The sequence below is a fragment of the Pleurodeles waltl genome, chromosome 8, assembly GCF_031143425.1.
Source record: "Pleurodeles waltl isolate 20211129_DDA chromosome 8, aPleWal1.hap1.20221129, whole genome shotgun sequence".
Lineage (NCBI taxonomy): Eukaryota > Metazoa > Chordata > Amphibia > Caudata > Salamandridae > Pleurodeles > Pleurodeles waltl.
In genome coordinates, this window is record NC_090447.1 from 1,377,312,173 (window position 1) to 1,377,329,366 (window position 17,194).

Below are 17,194 nucleotides of genomic sequence, written 5' to 3' on the forward strand. Positions count from 1 at the left end.
TTGATGGTTCTGTACACTACTGTTTATTTAAATGTAAGGGGATTAGATTGATTGAGACCAGTAACTAAATACCTGAGTCATTAACACAAACTACTCCTTTAGAAGTGTTAATATACCACGAACGGTTCTTATATCTAAAAGTCCTAATATACCATTTTCCTAACTTGATTGACCCATTCCTGAACAATTACGTCGCACTAGTACTTTGTGCTATATTTAAACTTGTTGCTGATGAGCTTCGGATACGGTAAATTTGAGGTAAAGCGGTATAAACAGCAGTGCATGGAGGTAAAATTGGTAAATGAAAGACAAAATATCATACTTTGTCATACAGGAGTCCACTAAACTCTCTCCTGCTTCTCTGTATATGAATCCAGAAGTTGAAACAGCAAAATAATTAATCCTTAGAGACCGAGCCATCAGCATGTGCTATGCGTCAATAAATCATGTCACACACAGCCGAAGGCTGCAAGAGGCCAGTGATGGTAATTCCCAATTATTGTCGTTTCTTCCCCATCCCAATCTGTAGGGATTCCAACCCCGTTGCGTCACAGCTCCATGCAAGACAGAGTCAAGAGAACAAGTCAAAAGATAGCATTGTAATATTGACACATTGTGGAGAGCGATAAATGGCTTTGACAAAATGGCTGCTTCTGAGAAAAAACACCAAAATGGCACCACCTGCGTTGCTGTGTCTGAATATCTTAGCTAGAGTATTGTAGGACATCACTATTGCGTTTTATTGTTTACAAACTTAGGAGTTAACAAAAAAATAAATTACACTCAATGGAGCAATAATTTTGTAAACGATACTTAAGAAGTGATATTTTTGTCAGTACAAGTTAACAAAAAATAAATGACAGTCAATGGAGCAATAATTTTGTAAACGATATTTAAGAACTGATATTTGTGTCAGTACAATCAACCACAGCCTAAACGATTCCATTTTGCAGCACTGCTGCATGTGTGGCGCTTTCCATCATACTTTTATGATATTTGGGCTAACATACATTACACTGAAATACAAATTTATAGGTATTATATAATTTAGTAAAATAAATGTAGTCGCCAAAGACAAGTAGGCCCTCATTATGACTTTGGCGGTCTTTTCACAAGCCCACCGAAGCCATGGGCGCCAGAAGACCGCCAGTGCTGGGGTGGGAGAGGGAGGTGTTGTGTGTACGTGTGTGAATGGGTGTTGTCTGCGTGTGTGAATGTAAGTGTGTATGGGTGTTTGAATGCATGTGTGTATGGGTGTTTGAATGCCTGTGTGTATGGGTGTGTGAATGCATGTACTGTATGGTTGTTGAAGTGAGTGTGTGTTGGAATGTTTGTGTAATGTGTATATGGATGCATGTGAGTGAATGCGTGTATGGATGTTCGTGAGTGAATGTGTGCATGGATCCATGTGAGTGAATGAGTGTCTGTAAGTGTTGGTGAATGAGTGTATGCTGGGTGCCTGTGGGTGTGTGTGTGTGTGTATGTGGGGGGTGCGGGTGATGTACTAGAAGAGGGGGTGGGGGTGCTCTACTGGAAGGGGTGTGGGGGAAGGGAGTGCTGTTCTGGAAGGGGGTGGTGGGTTCCGGTATGAGGGGAGTGGGGGGTATTGGAATTGCGGGGCGGTTGGGGGAGTCGTCTGCCAGTGAGAGGAAAGAAATTTCCTGTCACCGGTAGCCTTTCTGCCAGGGTTTTTCTGGAGGTGCCACTGCCGCAGAAACCCTGGTGGAAAGCCGACTCTTAATATTGCCGCCGATTTTCATTGGACCGCAGCGTCGGAGATGATAATCTCCATCGCAGCTGTTCAACCGCCCTGACGGTGCAGGAGGGGATGTGGTGGGTGGAAGAGGCCAACATGCCACACTCATAGTGTGAGATTGCAACCGTGGCCCTGGCGGTCTTTGGACCACCAGGGTCATAATGAGAGCCAATGTCTTTTAAATTAGGTGCAATGTTAATCCAAACTTTTAATCACTATACACTTGGCCGACACAACTCTCAATATAATATGATGTAGCATATTAGCTTTTAATGTTTTAACGTCACATAGATTTATTTTAAACAATGGCAACATTGAAGGTAATACAGAAGGCAGTATGACGAGGTAAAGTAACAGGCTTAGCAAGCGGAACATGGCTCCCTTTTTAGAAACATTACCATATAGGGGCATATTTAAGAGCCCGTAGCGCCACTTTAGCATCATCATACCGTAATTTCTTTCTGCTAAGGTGCACTAAAGTGGCTTTTTCCCTGCATCATATTTACAAAGTGGTGCCACATCATGCCTGCACTAGGCATAATGTATACAAAGGGGGGCGTTCTGGCGGTAGGGGGTCTGCAAAAATGGTGCAGTGAAATTTGACAGATTTCACTGCACCATTTTTGCTGTTTTAATTTTTTTAAATGCCTGCTTAGAGGGGGCATTAAAATGACGCTCCCATGGCCTCCTTGCACTTTGCTACACTAGCTTCAAAAATGTTGGTACTAGTGTAGCAAAGCGCCACAATAGCATAAAACATTTTGACTCTATTGTGCTAACGACCGCCATGATGCACCGTATTATAAATATGGCACAACCATGGTGTCGTTCGCTGCCAGTAAGTGGGGATGCAGACAAAGTGGCGCATCAGCTCTGATGTACCACTTTTTCTTAAATATGGGCCATAAAACAGCCGACAGCAGAGAACATGGAGATGCCCTGTATGCTGAGGATGCCTTAGTATAGATAAGCAACTTGAGGGAGTTCTAATTTACTGGAGATTTTAATGAGATCCAAGCAGTTGTCATGACTGAAGTTCATCAATGACAAGTTAATAATGTCCTTTCTGTGAATAAACCATTGGCAGACGAATATGGTCGAGTGAAGTCTAGCACATGAATGGTGAGGTGACATAGGCCCTCATTCTGACCTTGGCGGTCTTTTCGCAAGACCGCCGAGTTACCGCCGCGGTGAAGACCGCCGACCGCGGAGGTATGCCGCTGTGCGCATTCTGACCGCTGGGAGCGTTCCGCCGGAAAACCGCCAGCAGCCACACTGGCGGTCGGCGGGAAAGTGGAGACTGGTCAACCTCCACCGCCACGCCAGCAGAACACCGCCCACAGAATTACGACCCACATTTCTGTGTGGCGGTCTTCTGTTGGCGGTCTTCTGTTGGCGGTCACCTCCCCATGGCTCCTGTCACCTCCCGGAGGACCAACGCACAAGGTAAGTTGATCGTCCGTGAGGGGAGGGGGTGGGGGGGTGTTGTGTGATGTGTGCGTGCATGGGGGTGTGCGTGTGAGTGTGTAGAGGGTGTGTGTGAGTGCGTGCATGCGGGCGGGGAGTGCTGCTGTGCCTATGGGCAATGTGTTTAGTTCGGCGGGTGCGCATGTCGGCATGTATGTGTGCGGGTATGTGTCCCCGTTGTGTATGTGTGTGTGTAGGGGGTGTGTATATGTGCATGTTGTGGGTGTGTGCATGTCGGGGTACGTGTATGTGCATGTCGGGGTGGGGGTGGGGAGGGGGTTCGTACCACCTCTGGGGGGTGGCAGAGGGGTGGAGGGTGTGGGGGGAGGACTCGGGGGGGCAGTGGGGGGTGGGGGAGACCCCTATCAGTGCCAGGGAAGGAATTCCCTGGCCCCGATAGTGCCTACCGCCATGGTTCGCATGGCGGTTCCCGAACGCCAGAAACCGCGGCGGTAAGCAGGGTCATGATACCGTTGGCGGTCTTGGGTCGACCGCCGGACCGGAGTGCGCAGACTCCAGCCCGTCGGTCATGACCGCCGTGGCTGTCGGAGTGGGGAAGTGGCGGTCGGTCGCGGCGGTGACCGCCGCGGTCAGAATGCCATTTTTAATACCGCCGGTCTGTTCGCGGTCCGACCGCCGCCTCTCCGCCGACCGCCAAGGTCAGAATGAGGGCCATAGTCCAACTTCTATCAATACATGGACATGTGCACTGTTGGAAAGTGGGTTATTGGTAAAGGAGAGAAGTTACCTACACTTAGCAATAGGTCACAATCACACACTAGGTCCAATCAGGGTCCCAGTAAATGAATCCTTGCTCAACCCTCTGTAGCTTGGCCCATGAGCAGCTAGCCTTAACTTAGGAGACAGGTGTGTAAAGCATTTAATATCAACAAAACAGTAAATAAGTAACACAACACACAATAAAAATCTGGCACCAATTTAAAAAAAATATAAATATTATTATCTTTAAAATGACACCAAAATGATAAAAGCCAATGTAGGGAACAGGAGATGAGAATTTTTAAATATTAAAAGTAAAACTAGCGCTCAGAAGCAAAGAGTGCTCAAAGGGTTTTAAAAAAGGTTGCACTGGACAGGGGCAAATCCCAGAGTCCAGGCCACCCACTATGACACATTGTTACACTTACTGTGTGTTTCTTGATTCAGGAAAGTGGTCCACAGCACCAGTCCCTGGGAAGTGTGACAAAAAATGAATCCCAGAAAGCAACGCTCTTTACTAATTCATAATGGAGAAATTCCCTCTGTGGAGTTACATCTAGCTGAGCCCACCCACTGGTGTGGTCAAGTTTCCCTAACATGCCCTCTTCAGCTCCTCTCCTAATCTCATTAGTGGGGCTCCCATCTGGCTTGGGGAACAGGAAATGGAGGAGGCCCAGTTTCTGTCCCAGGTGGCTTTCGATCCTTTCAAAACCAGTTTAGCCACTCCCCCCATTCTGCTCTGCCATCTGCTCCAGCAGTACTCCTCCCCCCAGATGCTTCTTTTGTCTCAGCCCAGGCCACTTCACACCTCATCAAGACAGTTTGGCTCAGGCACCCAACCCTTAGGGCATCTAGGGCAAACCTTAGGGGTGGCTTATATGTACAAATAAGGTAGTGTAGGACTTTGGAAGTACTTTTAATTCCAAAGTCAAATTTGAGGTTAACTTGAACTTAAAAATAGGCAGGAAGGCAGGCCTGCCTTTAAAATGACACTGGACACCACAACAGTGCACCCATGGGTGCATTACCTGTACTGGGATCCCTAAACCGACATACCCTACCATATACAATAGACTTATAGATAGGTTGTCAAAGCCAATTAAAATTAGGCCTAATTTGCATACACTGTTTTCATCAGAACATAGGCCCTGGAACCCATGGAACTGGTTAGCAGTGCCCAGGGCAAAATCAAAGTCAGAACACACCACTATTAATGGAAAATAGGGCAAAAAGTAAAGGGGCTTCTGTAACCTCTCCATTTTCTCACAGGCACTCTGAAACTGATACAAAGTGGAGGTAGTCTGCAGTCATCTGAGCTGAAAAGACACTATCTGGCTACTAAAGCTTCATGGCTGTGTGAGAATCCTAGTATAAATATGGCACAGCTCTTAGGGTCTGGATTAACAAATGAACTCCAGAAGCATCTGTTTGGAAAAGAAATGTGAGGCATAACTCTCTCCACCCCATCTCCTCCTAAAGAAGCTGGAAGACAGTTGCTGGACCATAATGCCATAACCGGTCAGTGCCCATTGTGGTCTTTCACACATTTTGCTCAGGCAGAAAGGGACATCAATATGTCCAGGTGGAGGATCAGGGAAGTGTTGTGGTAGGAGATATTTACCAAAACTATAGGTTTTTGAGATTCAAAAAGGCTAGAAACATTTTTAGGTGGGTCAGATTTAAGGTTTTGAAATATAGAAGGAGTCTGAATACTGCCAGGAATACATATCACTCATTTCCATTACTAGTACACTACACACATCTAATACATTGACAGCAATGATAGATTGCTTTATTAGTTGGTGGAATTTGATATACTGTCACCCTTATTGCGTTAAACAAAACAGATTCTAGAAGAAATTGCCCATCTTTGAAATGACTGGTTCAACTTTTATCCATGTAACTTGGCCTTGTCCCTGAATTCAAACATACCCGTAAGAGGGTAGAAATAGTTACATCCTACAACCAGAAAGGGACATAATACCTGTTTACTGGAAATATTGCATTTCCAACTAAAACAAAAATGCAGAAAGTGGCTGCACTATTCACAGTACTACTGCTCAAGTGTAGAATAGCAATACTATGGGTTAGTACTAAACCACACACTGACAGAGGAAATACTTAATAAACTTATCCATTTGTTAAAATGGAGGACTTTCATATCAGATGTGCTGTATTCACAAGATGCAATGCGTCCTTAACTATAACAAGGTTATGAAACAGCATTTAATGTTTGAACAGATTTTGGGATACAATTTGACTAAGAAGAATACTGTCAACAGTTATAAGGACACTAAGGGGCATATTTATACTTTTTAGTGCAAAACTGCACCAACGCAGTTTTACATCAAAACTTTTTGCACCGGCTTGACCCATTCTTGTGCCCCAGCCAGGCACCATATTTGTGGAATAGTGCAAGCCGGCACAAAGTTTAGTCTAGTGTAAAAATAAATGACGTTAGCCAAATGGGGGTGGTGGTTTGGGAGAAGGGGTTTTGCACCAAACAAATGACATTAGGGAGGTTAGAGTAAAAAAATTAGTGTAACCAGCCTAGCATCATTTTCTGATGCAAAATCATCCATACCACATGACTCCGGTCTTAGAAAAGGCAGGAGTCACGCCCACCAACCCAATGGTCAGCACAGGGGGGCAGGGTCCCCGGTGCATGGCCATTGCACCCGGTACCATGTAGGAGGGTGCATTTCAGGGCCCCCTATGGCACTTAAAAAAAAATACTTACCTGTACTTACCTATACTTACCTGGGATGGGGTCCCCCATCCTCCGCTCTCCCTGTGGTGTGGGTGGGGTTTTCCCTGGGGCCTGGGAGGGCACCTGTGGGCTTATTCCATGGTGTTCCACCATGGAAATAGGCCCACAGGTCCCCTTATGCCTGCCCTGACCCAGGAGTTAAAAAATGGTGCAAAGCAAGCTTTACACCATTATTTGACCCCTCCTCCTCCTGAGCATAATTTTAGCACGGGGATAAATATGGCGCTAAGGCCATAGAGTCATTTTTTGCCCGGGAACGCCTATTTAGCACCTCATCGACGCAAGGTAGGTTTCCACGTCCAAAAAATGACTTTAACTCCATAATTTTGGCACTAGACGGGTCTAGCGCCAAAGTATAAATATGGAGTTTGTTTTTAACTGAATTTGCATTAAAAGAATGATGCAGATTCAGCACAAAACAAGTACAAATATGCCCCTAAGGGTGCGACCTACCCCCGGGACGACTATGTTAGAATCTGGTGTCACGCTGATGAGCTGCTGTGAGTGCCTTGATCTCAAATATTTGGCGACCCTCACATGCCACCACAGAAATCTGGACTATCCACTGATCAATTTGCGGTACAACATCTGTACGTATCGCTGTATCTAGGATTCACTGTTAGTTCTTGCGTCATAAGTGATATGTTGATATAGTGATATTTGATTTCTAGCTGAAAAATTAAACCATAATAAGGATCATTTAAAAAAAGAAACAGCATTTTTTGGATAGTGGAACATTGTAGTGTATGCAAATTTGAAACTTAAAAATGCAGAATGTTCAGGCACATCCATTCACATACTGCATCAACTACTCTACAATATTTGTGAATATGTCCTAATCTGAAATTATGAGCTAATATATGTTGGAAACAACATTAAACCTTTATGGGAAATGTATTTTAAATCATGTTAGGGTTAATAGGAATATGAACAATAGGTACCCACAGGTAACACATTTTGCACAATGTCATGAAGGAGAAAGCAACACTAAAGTAAGATTACATGGCACCGAAATTGACAGAGAACGACAGAAAACACACTGAGCAGACCTGCATCCATATAGATAATGAAACTCAGGGCGGTCATTAATGGACATAACTCTGAAAGAAAGCTGAAATACTCTTTGGCAAATTAGATCACTAAGGCCTAGATTTACTAAGCCTTTGCGTTGCCCTTGTGTCTCGCAAGGCGACGCAGGAAATAGTGGAATCAACAAAGACATGCATGGCCCGTGGCTTTGTAAACAACTGTAATGCAACAGAGTTGCTTGCAATGCGTTACGTTACATTTCAATTTGGGAGGCATTCCATGGGCGCTGTGTGGGCATTCCCGTTTATCAATTCATGGATTTTGACGCATTACCCGATTTACTAAAGTATGCAAATCTTGGAATGTTTCAAAATGTTATGTTTCAAAATGCTAGGTCTTCCCCAGTGAGGAACAACACGGAGAAATGTCTCCTCTTTCTTTCCTCCTTCCACGTGATGACTAACCAGTCTACACGTATAACACCAAGAACCCTTTTCATTAACACTGTTAGTTGTCATCAGCCAATAATCTCATTTGATGCCTAGGTTAACCTTCAGGATGAAGAATTTGACAGCTTTTCTGCTCAATGTTTGATACCACTATGTGATGACAATCGTGCATATTACTTAATGAAGCATTTTGACCCACACCTCGCAGAGAACATTTCATTCAGAATAACAGTATAACATAAGTTGTGCTTCATTTTACTATAATGCCCAATAGATGAGCAAATTACTGCATGCACCTGTTGCCTATTACAACCTAGCATCTCAGTCATTTCCGTCTTTTTTACCTGCTCTTACTTTGCTAGTGCATAGATCATCTATTTTTTTCTAGTAATAGTTACAATTTCAAGCAGTTTGTCTATCTCCAATCACATTCAATATGCTGACCAGTGTGGATTACTTCACCATGTTCATCACCTTTGTACTTTAATTTGCGCCTGCTTTGATGAACACTGTGAATGATGTCATTTCTCTTTAAAAAAATAGTACTAATCTCTTTACTGTGATTTACTGAGGTTGTATACTTATCCCCTACTTTCTTTTAGATTCCTTGCTATTTGCAAATACATTTTTTAAAACTGTTACCTTCAACATGGGTGGTTCATTTGCTGCACTTTCACACAGTGGCACCACTTGCACACTGTGGTCCAGATTTACTAAAGCTTTGTATCACGTTTGCTTTAACTCTAATAATGTGTTGGGGTGTGTTTGTCTATCCAACCCAAAGAAGGATTTGCATAGGATAATATCTCAAAGTAACACAAAGTTGGTCTTTGCGCTGCTTTGCGCTACTTTGTGTCAAGGGAGAGTTTCATGGGTGGTGCAGAGGAATTCCCTTGCAACAACCTGTGTCCTGTGATGCAAATCCCTATCTACAAACATTGGTTGAAAGGGGTTTGTACCAAAATCTTATGCCTCCATAAGGCAGAGGTAACATTTCTCCTTTTTAGGGTCGAGCCTGCGTTGCATGCGCTCGCACATGCGTATCACAGCGAGACGCTTTAGTTATTAGAAAAGGGCTCGGAGCCCTGTCGACCTCACGTCAGTGTGTTTCATTGGTTCGTGGGCTTGCCTAGTAAAATCTGCTTGCTTTCATTAGTGGAAGGCATGCACACGTCATGCCTTTTCCGATGGTTAGCCCTCCTCGAGCGCAGCGACCAAGTACAGAAAACAAGCGAGGGTCGATGTTTTCTGTCGGATCATGGACTACTTTTTCTCTATTTTCCTAGCACCGATTTCGCTTAGCAGAAGTCAAGCGCTTTACACAGTCAATTTCACTTTTTCGGGTTACGTACATAAAAGCACTTTTGCCGATAGATGAAAAGTCGGGTTAGGAGTTTACAACGCAATCAGCTCTAACATGAGCAAACCCGAGACCCGTTGCATTGCAAATGCTTGTTTTATCTTTGCCTTTGTACTGCATTGTGCATACAAACTAGGAAAATCTTCACAGTGTAGTTTTTGTACTGGAAAGTGAGCACTCCAGTACCAGTGTGACCAGTACAATAGTAATCTGGCCCTAGGGCTCTTCCTCCGACCTTATGTGACCAAATTAGCATCTTAAACCTGTGACAGACCGGATGATTTAAGCACATTTAGGCCTGTATTTATACTTTTTTAGCTCTGCACTTGCGTCATTTTTTGGTGCAAAATCTGCGCAAACTTACAAAATACAATGGCCCATATTTATACTTTTTTAGCACCTCATTCGCGTCACTTTTTGACGCAAAAGTGGTGCAAACTTGCAAAATACAACTATATTTTGTGACGTTAAAAAAAGTATAAATATGGACCAATTATTTTTTTAAGTTTGCACCGATTTTGCGTCAAAAAATGACACAAATGCAGTGCTAAAAGAGTATAAATACGGGCCTTAGAGGCGTAATGGGATTAATGCATGACATTTTTTACAATGGGGGTGTACTCAACAGGAATGGGGCATGAAGACACTCGCACTATGTTTGTGCAAGATCGGAGATCTTTTGCAAACACACAACAGTGTTATTGACTTCACAAAGAAAATGCTCAAATTAATTTCTTCTTTCCGTATGGGGTGGAATAAGTACATCTGACAGACAGAATCCACTACTGGGGTCCTAACACAGATGACATGTTGATAATATAGACTGGAACATATGGAGACTTATACAAATTCCATATGCAATGAATGAAAATGGCTAAAATGTAAAAAAAAATAGGAAGCATTCTATCAGGTCTCTGGACTTTAACTTTTTAGAGTATTACGACACTGTATAAAACATAATTTTTAGAAAAGAAACGTCATGTAAATTTTGTGCTACATATTGAAAGTGCTCCTTACCAAATCTTACATATGGTTACATTGATTCGAAACATCACATTAAGGGCCAGATGTAGGTAGGAAAAAAATAGCGACTCGCAAATTGCGAGCATGTGCGACTCGCAATTTGCGAGTCGCTAACTGCAATTCAGGTAGAAAGTGCGCGGACAATTTGCGACTCGCACCCGGAGTCGCACCGCAGATAGCGAGTCCGCTGTTTACGAGGTCGCTTTTTGCGACCGCGCAAAAAACGGACTCGCAATTTGCGGGTAGGTGTCGCAAATTGCGACTGTGCTGAGAATTGAAAGCAGGTGCTGCAGAACACTCTAGAAATCACTTCAGAACACTCAGGAAAACACTTCCTGGCACATGATGATGACATCACAGCCAGGAAGTTTAGAAATACACCTGAAAGGAGGGAGGACCACACCCTTTGTAACTGCAGCACAGCTATCAGAGCACCAGCAACCATGGCTGACACTCCCAGGAAAAGAAAACTCAAGTTTGCTGAGAAGGAGTTGGAGGTGCTAACAGATGAGTGCTGTCAGCACCATGATGAGCTGTTTGGCAAGGCAGCCCTCACTGTGCCAGACACAGAAAAAAAACAAATTTGGCAGGATATCCAGGACAAGGTAAACTCCCTGGGGGTCAGCCACCGGAGTGTGGAAGAACTAAAGAAGAGGTGGTACGACCTCCGCTCCCGGACCAAGGAGAGGGTGGCAGAACGTCTCCGGGAGATGAGAGGCACAGGAAGGGGACCATCTACCATACTACCACCCACACCCCTGGAGGAAAGGGTTGAGGAGACCCTTGAGCCGGAGGCTGTCACTGGAATTGGAGAACTGGACACCTCTGAGCCCGGACCATCAACCGGTGAGTACCATGTGATATGCTTGTACCCCCAGCAATGCCATACCCCCACCCACCATGTACACAGGGGCATGCACAACCAAGATAGCTCCATTTCAGAGTAGCAAACACCAGAATGATGCATTATGGGCAATGTAGTCAAGTAGGCATTTCATAGGCAATTGTTTATTAGGATGTTTTTAACTGATAGTAGACACTGACAGTGTCTACCCCATGTCCCACAGGTCTCCCACAAGACACCCCCACCAGCCCAAGCAGCCAGGTGCCAATGGTCAGCCAGCATAGAGAGGAGACAGCAGGACCAGCCACCACTCCCACCTGCACCACCAACACCATCCCCTCTCTGGAAACACCTGTTGCAACAGTGGTGTTGGAGCCTGCACCAGGTACAAGCCAGAGTGCCACATCAGATATTACAGGGCCTCCACCGCTGCGCAGGCGACGCAGGATGACAACAGCAGAGCAGCAGGCAGAGTCAGGGCTTCCATCCACAACACCAACGGAGGCCCAACTGCTACGGGGTCAGCGCCTGCAAAACCAACAGTTAAGGAGGATTAGTGGGGTATTGCAGCGCTTTGAGAGGAACCATGCCAACAGCATGCAGCAGGTGCATTCAGAACTGCAGGTCATTGGGAACAACACAGGTGACCTTGCACTGTCTATGCGCGAACTGGTGGCTGGACTGCTAACGCAGAGTGAGAGTGCACGGTGCAGGGACCGCCAGCTGCTGCAACGCCTGGACAGGATGGCCTCCTCTATCGTTAGGCTGGCAGTTAACACAACTGGGCTGTCTAGGAGAACAGTCAGCCTCCAGGTTGACATGGGCCACTTTGCGGGTGATGTGGCACGGGGACTGGGCCGGATCACCCATGCAATAGACCTAATGGAGGCACGGCAGGTGTCCAGGGCCACAGGTGACACCCCACAAGATAGTGAGGATGGCTCCACTGTCAGCCCTGTCTCTGCCGGAGACACCAGGGTGCTACGTAGTGGGAGCACAAGGCAGAGCACTGCTGACCCACCTAGTACCAGCCAGGCTGGCCGAGCCCGCCGTAGGGTGTGAGCTAAACACTGTCCCTGGGGTTGGGGCACATGATGGCAATGTGTCCCATGCCAGGTGGACTATTGAAGGCCCTGAACTGTTTTTTCTTGTATATAGTTTGGTTATTTGCACTTATTAAATCATTTGTTCTTTCCACTTAACACATGGACTGTTTGTTCTATTGGTGAGTATGGTAGAAGTTGGCACGTACCTTCCAAAGTATTGGTTTGCAATGTGTTCCCATCTCAGTCTGCCTTGATTTGCGATGCTCCTATCCCCATGATGGCGATGTGGTTGCTCTTGCTCTTCATCCTCCGAATCTGGGTCTTCAGGGGTGAGAGGTAGCCCACGTCGGGTGGCAATGTTGTGCAGGATAGCGCATGCGACAACTATTTTAAATGCCGTTATTGGGGTATACTGGAGGGCACCTCCACTTCGGTGGAGGCATCTGAACCTTGCTTTCAGCAGTCCGAAGGTTCTTTCGATGATGTTCCTGGTCCTCTTATGTGCACTGTTGTATCGCCTCTCGCATTCATTGCTGAGTGTTAAGTACGGAGTCAGTATCCATGGACGTAGTGCATATGCACTGTCACCTGTGGGGCACAAAACGTACACTGTTAGCAAGGCATGGGTGGTTTGCACATTGATCTGTGTGCATGTCTTCAAGGTGTATTCAGCTCTACCTAGGAGGTATCCGTCTCCAAACTCCCCACGTTCCAGGCGTTGGTGTATCCCACTGTGCCTAAAAATGTAGGAGTCATGAGTACTGCCTGGAAACTTAGCAACCATGTCAGTGATGACATAATGGGCGTCACATACCACCTGAATATTGAGTGAGTGGGTACACTTCCTATTGCGGAACAGATATTCCAGGTTTGCAGGAGGGCATATTTGAATATGTGTCCCATCTACACACCCTATGACATGGGGGAAGTTGGCAATCCGGTAAAAGTCCAACTTGGTGCTGTTAATTTCTGCCTCATTCCTGGGTAGGTATATGTATCGGGACATGTGTGTGAGTATGGCATCTAGGAATGCCCTGAAGAACCTTGATAGTGCACTTTGGGATACCCCACCTGCCACAGCAATGACCCCCTGATAGCTACCCGAGGCCAAGAGGTGCAGTGAGCATAGCACTTGCACATGCGTAGGGATGGCGCAACCGCGCACAGTCTGGCGTTCTAGCTGTGGCTTGAGTAAATCTATTAAATCTAGTATAGCTGCGCTGCTAAGTCTAAATTTGTCATATATTTACTCCTCAGTTTGCTGGAAGAGTGTCTGCCTTGTTCTGTAAATCTTCTCCTGTCTCTGGCTCCTCCTCCTCCTCTGCTGGGCTGCGTGGGCTCTCCTCCTCACTGCTATCAGGTATATCTCTGCCATCTTGAGTAACCCAGATGCCTTCTGGGTCTCCTTTTATACTTTGGTTAAGGTTACCACCTGCTCTGAGTTAGTGGTAAATTGGAAGTGCAAAATGGGCTTTTTGCGACTAGTCGCAATTTGCGAGTTGCTATTGCATATGGTTTGCGACTCGCAAATTGCGACTTCCTATTTGCGGGTCCGGCTCGCATCGCATTTTGCGATTCGGAAATGGGATTTTTGCATCCCATTTCCGATTTTGCGGGGTCGCAAATTGCGAATCGGGCCATTTGCGACTCGCAAAAGTTTGCTACATCTGGCCCTAACTCCGATAAATTCACAGAATGCAGTTAATTAGAGCTATTGTTGCAGTGTTTTACCAATGAATGATACTATTAAAAGAGACAGAATTATGGCAACAGACAACTTCTACTATGGATTGAATCGGTTTCAACTTTCGTTACTCACACAGGAGCAATGGCTTTCAAGGCTATGACGAGTCAGACTTTTGTGATGATACTGTTTCAAGTATCTTGCAATTATTAAAATAGGTGCATAAGCATCTTGAACTGTGTCTTGGGGACTCTTTGATGTAAAACATTTTGAGAAATCTCGTGTTATACTACAAAAGTGCAACATGCTCATCAACATGATTGCATGACTAAGGATAGATAACTAAGGATAGATACTGATTATTTTGCTGCTCTATGCAAGGATCCTCATTTACAGTGGCATGATATGGCAGATAGTCTTCCTGCAAACCAAAGAGGACTTCTTGCCCGTGTCCAGAAGCAGAGGTTCTCCTAGTGCTTCTGACTCTCCCGAAACACATTCATAAACGTAGATGTACACTTAGTAGGTGTAATAGTCTGCATAGCTTCCATAGCTCAGAGATAAGATATCACACAATCCTCACAATAATTTCAAAGGATTGTGTCCAAAGATACCACTATGCATATTTTATTACTGCAACCGTGTGTAAGAGTGACAGACATGCCAAGTTGTTGCATCCTCCTGAAGTAAACAATGGTGTCTATGGATGGTATGTGCGGGCTGAAGTATGGAACACATTTCATCACTGACTAAACACAGTCAACTCTGAGGTACTACAACTAAGCATGTGGCAAAGGAGAAGTGTGAGATCACTAGTTGGTTGTAGCCATGCAGGTTGCGATCTTTAATTATTGGACAAAATCAACGAGCTGAATTGAGTAGGAGTGCAGGGTTAAGGTCCTTGTGTTTGTGTCTGTGTATGCCTTTTACATTGTCAGAATGTGGAACATTCAACAAGCATGGATGACATTGCACTTCTTGAGGGAAATAAAATAGCATTGTTAGAAATGAGGTCTCTGGTTGGCAGTCAGTTTGCACTCTCACTCTAGTCAGAGCAATGGAGAGACACACTTACCCCTTTGGTAGCTTGGTACAAGCAGTCAGGCTTATCTCAGAAGCAATGTGTAAAGTATTTGTACCAACACACACAGTAATACAGTGAAAACACTACAAAATGGAAACCACACCAGTTTGGAAAAATAGGTATTATTTATCTAAATCAAACAAGACCAAAATGACAAAAATACAACATACACAAATCAAAATATGAATTTTCAAAAGAATAAGAGAATTAGTCTAGAGAATAAAATGGAAACGCTGATTTTACACAAAGTACCTGGTTTGCGTCAAAAATAAAGCTGCATAGGCAAGCGTGCGTTGGAAAAGTCAGCGATACATCAATTCCTTACATGCAAGTGAGTGCGTTGTTTCTTCTCTGGTCGGGTAGGCAATGCATCATTTTACTCCCTCGCAAGAGACCGATACATCACTTTCCGGAAAGGGCACCTCTGATCCACGCAGGTTCACAATGACTTTGACGCCCATGGACGATGCATGAGAAATCCAGTTGCACAGTGTTAGAAAACCGCACTGCATGGGGCTTGCGTCATTATCACCAGCTGCAAGCAGGTGTTGCGTCATTTCTTCAATCACTAAGCGTCGATATCACAGTCGCGCTGCAGGTGGAACACTGATTTCAGCCACGAAGTGGGTGGCACGTCGTTTATCAGCCGCGTTGCTGATAGTGTGTCAAAAATTTGCCCACACAGTTTTCTGTGCGTCAATTTCAGCTCTTGTTCTGCCAGCTTCACCTTTCAAGTGCCCAGGGAATGGATAGGGCACCACATGGCAGGACAGAAGTCTCAGCAGAGAGTCCAGGTGCTGGCAGAGTAAGTCTTTGATGGCCCTGAGACTTCCAAACAGGAAGCAAGCTCAGTTCTTGCCCTTAGTGATTCTTCTAGAGCAGGAATGCACAACAAAGTCCAGTCTTGGTTCCCTTTCACAGACAGAAGCAGCAACTGCAGGATAGCCCAACAAGGCACAGTCACAGGCAGGGGCAGCACTTCTCCTAAGCTCTTCAGCTCTTCTCTTTGGCAGAGGTTCCTAATGGCTCCAGAAGTGATCTAAAGTCAGGGGTTTTGGGTCCACCAGGTATACCCGTTACTGCCTTTGAAGTAGGCAAACTTCAAAGGAAAGTCTCTGTTGTTCACAAGATCCTTTCTTGGCCAGACCAGCCCCAGACACACACCAGGGGGTTGGAGACTGCATTGTGTGAGGGCAGGTACAGCCCATTCAGATGTAAGTGACCACTTCTCCCTCCACTCTAGCTCAGATGGCTCATCAGGATATGCAGGCTCCCTTTGTGTCACTGTCTAGAGGAAATTCACAAACAACCCAACTGTCAGTCTGACCCAGACAGGGAATCCACAGACAGGCAGAGTCACAGAATGGTTTAAGCAAGAAAATTAACAATCTCAAAACCAACTTCACCAAAAGATGTTTTTTTAAATTTTGAGTTCAGAGACACCAAACTCCACATTTCTATATGCTCTCAAAGGAAATCTGAACTTTAAGAATATTTAAAGGCAGCCCCATGTTAACCTATGAGAGAGGTAGGCCCTGCAACAATGAAAACCGAATTTGGCAGTATTTCACTGTTAGGGCATGTAAAACACATCAGTACATGTCCCATCTTTAACATATACTGCACCCTGCCCATGGTGCTACCTAGGGCCTACATTAGGGGTGCATTACATGTGTAAAATTGGAAGGTTAGGCCTGGTAAGTGGGTACACTTGCCATATTGAATTGGGAGTTTACAACTTCACATACAGACACTGCAGTGGCAGGTCTGAGCCATGTTTACAGGGCTACTAATGTGGGCGGCACAACCAGTGCTGTAGGCCTTCCTTGTAGTAGCATTTGATGGGGCTAGGCACCTCTAATGCACTTTACTAGTGACTTACTAGTAAATCAAATGTGCCAATCATGGAAAAGCCAATTACACATACCTTTTACACATGAGAACTTACACTTAAGCATTGGT